Source organism: Struthio camelus, chromosome 2 (assembly GCF_040807025.1).
Source record: "Struthio camelus isolate bStrCam1 chromosome 2, bStrCam1.hap1, whole genome shotgun sequence".
Lineage (NCBI taxonomy): Eukaryota > Metazoa > Chordata > Aves > Struthioniformes > Struthionidae > Struthio > Struthio camelus.
In genome coordinates, this window is record NC_090943.1 from 148703960 (window position 1) to 148712153 (window position 8194).

Consider the following 8194-nt stretch of genomic DNA (forward strand, 5'->3'; position numbering starts at 1 on the left):
CATATCGCAGCTGGCATGGTCGCGCGGAAAAGGGGGGCCGTGGGGAGCCGTGGGGAGCCCCCGGCCTGGCGCGCTCTGGGGGAGGGCGGCGGGGCGCAGCGCAGCGCCGAGGGGGCCGCGCGTGTGTCCTCCCGCCCGGCACCGGGAGAGCCCGCTGCGCTGGAGCTGCCCATGCCCAGCACACAGCAGTGCCCCCGCTCCTACGGCTGCTTCTCCTCCCAAACCCGCAAGGCCCAGCCCAAGCTGAGCGCTGCCCTAAAGGATTTAACAAATCACGGGAACCGAAGAGCTGTGCTCGGTTTGGGTTGTCACGGTTGTAGCTTCGGGAACAACTGCTTCTGCAGGGAGGTGTGACGAATGGCCGGGACAGATGAGAAGGGCCACTGACACGCATTCGCGCCACAGGGGTCATTCAGATGCAGTCCCAGCTCAGAGAGTGAATTCCCAAGCACGCAGCGGTAAGGAACCCAAATCGCTAATGCGAGTACCAAACCTGACCCCCTTCCATGGATTCCTGATGAAGAATCAACAAACCGTGTCAAGGAGAAAGGCCCCCTGCTGTAGGAGAGCAAATCTCCCACTGAGACAAGAGACCCAGAAGAGCCGCTAGGAGTCTGGGTAGAAAGGAAGTAACAGCTAGGAAACCAAGTGTGCGTGAAAAACTTCTTTTTTATTAATGCTTTTTTTTCCCCTTCTCTCTCCAAACAAATCGTATTGCGGTTGCTTTTCAAACTCTGGTAGAGGGCTGTGTAGTCTGTCCATGACAATTTTCTTTTCTCTAACTTTCCTGCAAATTATGAGACTGCTCTTTTCAGCTCCTACCATTTCCTCACTCCTTTTTGAGTTCTCTTCCAGCTTGCTGAAGTCAAAAACTAGAACTAAATATAAACAGATAAAAAGTTGACAATGCTCAAAACAGACCACTCTGTTCTTCACACTTAACCTAAATGGGTCGTGTCTGAAGTCCGTTTAACTTAGTGCCCTGTCCCCAAGAGTGACCACTGGTGTAGGCTTAGGAAGAAAATACAAAAATAGAACAATTAAATATTTATTTCATGAACTGAGCTTCCAATAGTCTTTTTTTTTTTTTTTTTTGGACAGGTGGGCTTACTGTGCTAGAGGTTGCAATCAAAACTCTATTTGATAGTCACCAAATTTATCCAATTCCTTTTTTTCACCTCCATAACATCATGTGTCATTTGATTTTGTAAAAATTCATTAAAACATAAATTATTATACTGATATTATGTAGTATAATATATAAGCATATTATTATGTTTATAGCATATATAAGTAACCTTTACTAAGTTTTTGCTGCTTTCTATTTCTATGCATTCTGTAGGAGCCAGCACACCTATAGTTCATATTCTTCTGAAACATTATTATGCCTGTTTGCTAACCTTTAATCAATTACTTCTTGGCAAGTCCACTGAAGCCAACTAACCTAGCTAACTAGAGCCAAATTTGAAGTATGGAAATTTACTGTTAATGATTTTTGAAAACCTTGATTCTCTGAGTAGGTTCAGGTCAATGTGTGCGTTAACTTCAGCAGGGACCAGGTGGGGTTAGAGTTTTATTCTCAACATAAGAAAAAAAATGAAATGAAGAAAAAACGCCAAACTTGTTTTCTGATAGATTGCTTCTCTGACATTGTAAACAGAAAGGGATCGCTGTGTTTTAACACAGTATGAATTTCTGACTAGTTTTATTCACCATCTTTGTATTCAAAATGTCTTTAGAACTTGAAGGCAATTTCCAATCAGCCAACAGAAAGCTGAAAAATTCTGTCATCTATGTTATGAGTTTTAGTTTGATGAGAATTCGTCATAATGAGGAAGCCACACATATTGTACATCAAAGGTAATGAAAGAATTTGGCAAAGAGGTAGCCAGAAGGGGCAAGGCCTTTCCCCAAAAATTATGTTTATAACAAAAATTAATACAGACATAGAACAACCTTTCATTCATTTGGCACTTATCCCATTTTAGTTGCAGAAACTCGATTCTCTTGCAAACAGCATTCTTGTCCTCAGTTTTCTACACAGCCAAACTGCCAGCTGACACCCTGAGAAGAAAGGACTCAGAAGCCAAACCAGAAATACCTCTTTGTTTACTACAGAGCAGTGTCTTTTACTGTCCCTGCAAACATTTGTGTTATTTTTAACTTCAGCTCTCACTAAATAATCTGTAATGCCCAATTCTAAACTTCCACTCTTGAACGGAAAAGATGCCCTTCCATCCTTTATTAGAAATTAATCAAAGATATTTTTTAAAAAACATCAGTAGGTCCTAAGTTTTGCAATTTTTGGTTTCCAAGGGTTAGAAAGGCATAGCATTTTTGCAGTTCAGAGCATATTTATGTTACTAAAAGTGTAGACCATAGGATCTGTAAGAACGCAGATCCTGTTAATTTGTCGTGAACCCGGCTTTGTAAAGTGTTCTAGAAAACACTGAAGGAATCAAGTTCCATGTATATATTTCTGAACAAACCATAAGCTGAAATTTGGATTTCCATCCTTAAACTGTCCTATTCTGAGCTATGGCTTAAGAGGAGGAACACCTTTTTGTGTTCACTTTCAACAGCAATGAGCAATAACTCAATTAAGAAAATATGGACGGACAAACCTTTAGGGTGCTTTTACATCTCCTGGCATTAGAAGCCCTTTAGGGTGCTTTTACATCTCCTGGCATTAGAAGCAGGCAAACAGAAGTTATGCTATATTTGAACCCTTCGGGTTTCTTTAAGCAATGATAATAGCATCTGACTGTGGATTGGCAGGAAAACGGTTTCAGACTTCCATTCCTCCAGGAACAGTTTGCATTTAAGCTCTCCAACAGACTGAGGCCTAGATCCAGATCTCAAAGGCACATAAACACCTAATTCCCAGTCTCAGAAGCAGACACCAGAGCTTAGTGCTCTCCTCTTGGAGGGGACAAATACAACGTGAGGGCTGTAGCCTCATGGTCCCTCTCACCTCTTTCCAAATGAATTGTGAATCCTTTGCTGTACAATGGAACAACGCCAGCGGGAAAAGCTGAGCCACACAGAGCTGCCTCTTTACATCCCCAGGAGATGGAGGTTGACGGGAAGCTCTCCTGTGGGTTTGAGGGTGCCACGAGCTAAGAAGGTAGTCAGGGCAGGACCTCTCTGCTTCCCCAAGATGCCCGCAAAGGACCGCAGCCATAGCCTATGAAAAGCCAGTTATGCTGGCACGTCCTGGGCTTGCTGAGCGACTCTCAAGAGGCCTATGTAGGACACTACGTTTCTCGAGCCTACTGGACGGAGCAGTGAAAAAACATCAAGCTACTGCTACCACGATGGCTCTGTACCTGCCCACGGACACAGCTCCAGGCTCCTCCTCAAGACCCTTAAACAGAGGTGTTTGCAAGGCTTGGCGGCCTCTAGTGTTAGGCAGCCGGCTTACCTGCAATGTGATTTTAGAGTTATGGCGCTAAATTCCTCCTCTGCCTCACATTAGTTGATTCTGTCTTTTACTTACACTACAAAAAGCAATATTTGCAAGCAGGCAGGTCTTACGCAGTTTCTGAAGCTGCAGTGCAGACCTCTCACTTCTGAGAATCACATTGTTATTCAGCCCTTCACACATTTCCACCTTTGCTGCAGCCCTCCCATGGAGTATTCTTTTTTTTTTTAGTTAAGGTGAAAATTTCAGGGTGAGCCTGAATATACATCTGGGAATCTCAGAGGTTTGCATAGAGTGAAAACAGCAGCCGACCATTGCTTGGGCTGTTTTGGTTAGATCAGAGACCAGATTTCTAAACCAGAACGTCACGGGCAAACACTTTGGTGAAGAAATGTGGTCTTTTCGACACTGAAGCAGCCCAACGGTTATATCTAAACAGTTTTTCCTTCCTCCTCATTTAATTTTATGCTTATTTAAGCATGACAATCCTAATAGGCATGGATGCCCAACGGGACTGCAATGTTTTGCTCTGCCTGGAGTATCTATAGAAGGTGTGAAATTCTAAAATTTTAGCTTTCATGCTTCAGCCGTAATTGATTATACGCAATAATATACCAAGAAACAGCATCTGGACACACTCTGACAAAACTGGGCATGCCCTCTGAATTTTTAAGAGTGGATTTTTAGTTTTTTTTAGTTTTTTTTTTTTTTAAAGTATAGAGTGAGAGAAGTCTGAACAATCTTGCTACCTTGGTCCCAACATTGTGGCTTAGATGCTCCAGAACACCTTGTGGTTCTGATGTAGGAAGCCATAAGAGATTTATCAGCAAACAACATTTCCCATCCCTATTACAGCCTCTCCCCTGTTGGCACAGGTTAGACGTCAAAGCAGCAGCAGGCAGCAAATACAATGCTATGACTGCGGATGTATTGCCATCCTTGCTTCACTGACAACTCAATATAATTTAAACCATCCTTTATGTTGCTTTAAAATAATCCTAGAGAGTAGCTGTACATCCAAAAATGAAAGCAAAAATTTCTTCCAAGTCCTTCTTACCATCTTCCTAAGCTATAGAAAATTATACATCCCAAACCTCTGACAATAAAAAAAAAAATGAAAAAATCCTCTTGTCACACCTTGTATTCATAAAATGGGTAACTGGATGTTAGAGCTATAATTGATTTTGTCTATAGATGGACTGAGACTTTGATTACTTCCCAAGGTCCCTTTCAGTCTTCTTTCTGTGATTCTGTACTGAATATCAGAGTGAAATCATCATCGAGATGTTTGCGTAATAGCTTGCATAATGCCCAATTGTCCTGATCTGTTCCTAGTAAGATACTGCCAATAGGAAAAAGTAAGCATAAGGCAGGCATTTGTGACTAAGAAAATAAATCTTGTGACCTGTTGGAGGAAGTTACTGATGAATATGAAGATTCATTAGGTACTTAGAGGAAAAAGCAGGCTATTTATGTGCAGGCTGATGAACTACAACTGAGCTAATTTAATAAAAGAACAAATCAATTAGAGCTAAATTAAAGAAAATGGCCTGGCTTGTCACACAGTCCCTACCTGCAACTTGAAATAAGCTGCAGATTTTGTGCATTATGTACAACAACTAAATTTCTATTTTTAGGCAAATTTCAACCTTCTGGATAGTGACTGAGAATTAGCACTTGAAATACTTTTTTTTTTTTTTTTCCATTCCTTTGGAGTCTTCAGACTAATTAAAAAAAAAAAAAAACTTCAAACAGCCTGAGTAAGAAGGGAGCATTCTCAGGGTAAAACACACAGGGCAAAGAAAAGCTCAGCTCTAAACTGCAGTAAATGACTAGCTGCTTCCAGACTTCACAGCAGGTTATACAAGAGCAGCTACAACTTCTAATTTGCCTTCTACTGCCACAGGCTTGCACAAAACACACCACTGTACAAGCAAAGGTTCCAGAAATCCACTTTCTAGTAGGAAGAAAGAGAAGTGGGATCCTTCTTTAAAAAGTCATAGGTCTCTATCTATGAAACAGAAATGCACGTTTATCCTTCATTTCAGACTTTATGCAGTCATGGAGAGTCCCATCCCAGAATAGTGACTATAAAATATCCTTAGAAGATAAACCCCTTGTGTATTTAGTCTGCTTCTGTTGGCGCAGGATGCTAAAGTTTTGGCTCCAGATGAGGACATGAATCAGTGAATGGTTATCAATAATCTGTCTATAGAGGCAATCTGTCCATGTACTGCCTGAAGCGTAATCAATTGCTTGTATATTTTGTCCCGTTTTATGTACCTATGAATGTTGTCACAACTGTTTACAATAGGTTCAACTTCAATGGATGCAAAGCAGTTTAAAAAAAAAAATGTCTGCAGACTTACGAGGAGATTCACGAAAGCTGAAGAATGATGGAGATGTTTGAGACAGAAGAAAGGCAAGTATAACATTTGAGAACGCACAGCTGCCATCAGCAAACTCAATGGGAAACAGGTTCTCAGAACATTTGGCATAACACTGTCTCCTTCTATAACCAAGCTTTTGTAGCTCAGGTCTTAACTTGGAATCACATCAATAAAAAAAAAAATTCACACTATTTTGGGGTAGATTGCCCATAATTATCTAAATGGATGCTCTTGTATCTTCCTTTGAAAAACATGAAGACACATGTAGAACAAGAGACTGAACTGCATGGCGCTCCTCTTTTGTAGTATAGTAATTCTTATGTTTATGGTTGGAAAGCATTTTAAGGTAGTACTGAACATTACAACGACAGAGAGGATCAAAATAAGATGCAAGCGTTAGATGCTAAGTTCTGAGGGACATGGCAAAGGTCTAGAGGAGGTGTTTCTTAAATGGAATGATTGAGATTTTAGCTTGAAAATTAACCTTGTTCTGATTAAAATTATTAGATGGCTGAGTGGGGAACCAATTAAACTGCAAAATCTCTGTTCAAGTGATGTCTGATGTCAGTTTGTTCAGCGCTTTGACCCCACATCTGCTAGCGTAGTTGCATATCACTGACACAAAATGAGATCCCTTATAGCAGCAATACATACGTACGCTTCCAGATTTCAGCTAGCAAAATACAAGTAGAAAGACCCTCCGGAAGACTCCAATGAATTACTCTAAAGAGAAAGACAGGAGCTACAATTCTGTATCTAACCAAAAGGAAACAAGACAAACAAAGATCAAATAGATACACAAAACACGTAAGAGCACTGAGAAGCGTACCTGCTACACTGCTGCATTGGTCTGGTTTTACCTAGATTAGCAAGTGCATGCTCGTAAGACCTGCTGTAGTGGGTTAATATTGACAAGTACTTCAGGAACACGTGGGCAGGCTGGGCACAGGACACAGTTGCAGAATTTTGACTCTAATTAAATGAATTTTCTCCAATGTCTCTGCCTCTGAGCAAAGAGCCAGGGATAGATTAGCTCAGAACACAAAATGCATTAACAGTTGTTTTTGAGTAGAAAACAATGCAGAAGTTCCAGGTATAACACGAAAAAGAAAAACCCAAGTTTTATTCTAAGACATTAGTACTGCTACCTTTTTGGCACGTGCTGCTCAGTGTCTTGTATGGTTGAACTTTCTAACATGAATAACAGGTTAACTTTTGCAGCCAATGAATAGAATGATAGCCTGGTGTTTTTCTGCAACTCACTATCACAGTCAAAAATTTCATGGAAGCAGACCGTTATTTTTCTTCCAGTGCAAATTCACTAGACAATGGAAACGATTTTCAGAAGTGCAGTCCGCAGCTAGCAACAGATCTGCTTGTTCATCTTCTGACAGAAATGACCTGTAGGTTAGCATTTTGTCAGATCCAACACAAGACTAGAAATCACATGAATTTTTATAGGATGTGGGATTATAAATTATCGAAACTGATGAACGTAGTTTCTTATAAGGCACTAGGTGCCATAAAAGGGGATAACACTACTCAAAGCAGACAAACTAAGACTGTACCTTGTTTGAAAAGGTATTTAAGCAGAACATATTCTTTAGCCCCATTCACAGCACTTCCATGGTCATGCCCGATCTTGCCCTTAGGAAGGATGCAAAGGAGACAGACTGTTTATTCAAATAGCCTCCTGTCATTTGCAATTCAGAGTACTGCTTTACTTTTTGAGGTCACTCTAAACTCTCTTGTGACCAAAGTCATAACTTGAATTTATTTATTCCACATCCTGTTTACTAATTCATTGATAAGTTCCTCTCACCATGCTAGCCGTTCACAACATCACATGGTTTCTTTTCTACATAGGAACAAATCAGCCCTTCCATTGATTCCTCTGTAAGCACAGTGTCAAGATTTGTTCCACTTCAACACTGCCACAAGGCCAGCGCTGGAAGCAAGGTATCACTGTAGCAACTCAGTGGCCTGGTTATACTGCACGGTTTTCCTTCTTTTCCTCCTTCTCCATGTTACTGTACTAAGTTCCTGCCAAAAGTTGACTTTACAGGAGAGTGACTCCTCTTAGGAGGAAAGCCAGGGCTGCCTCTATTGTCCTGACTCAGCACGCTACAAACAAGGCTGGGACAACTGCAGAAAGAGACATTGTAATGCTTTCTCCAGAATATAAAATAAACAGAGGGAAAGTGCAGCTGGCCTGGTAGTAGCAACAGAGGCTAAGCCTTTGCTGTTAATTTGGCAGGAAGAGCTGTGGTGCCTGCATAGGAAGGAAATATTTCTTTTCTCCAGACCTCTCTGCCAGTTTCAAGAACAGCACTGATGAGATATAGCAGCTGCTTTGAGGAACAGACCTAGCTTGTAAGGT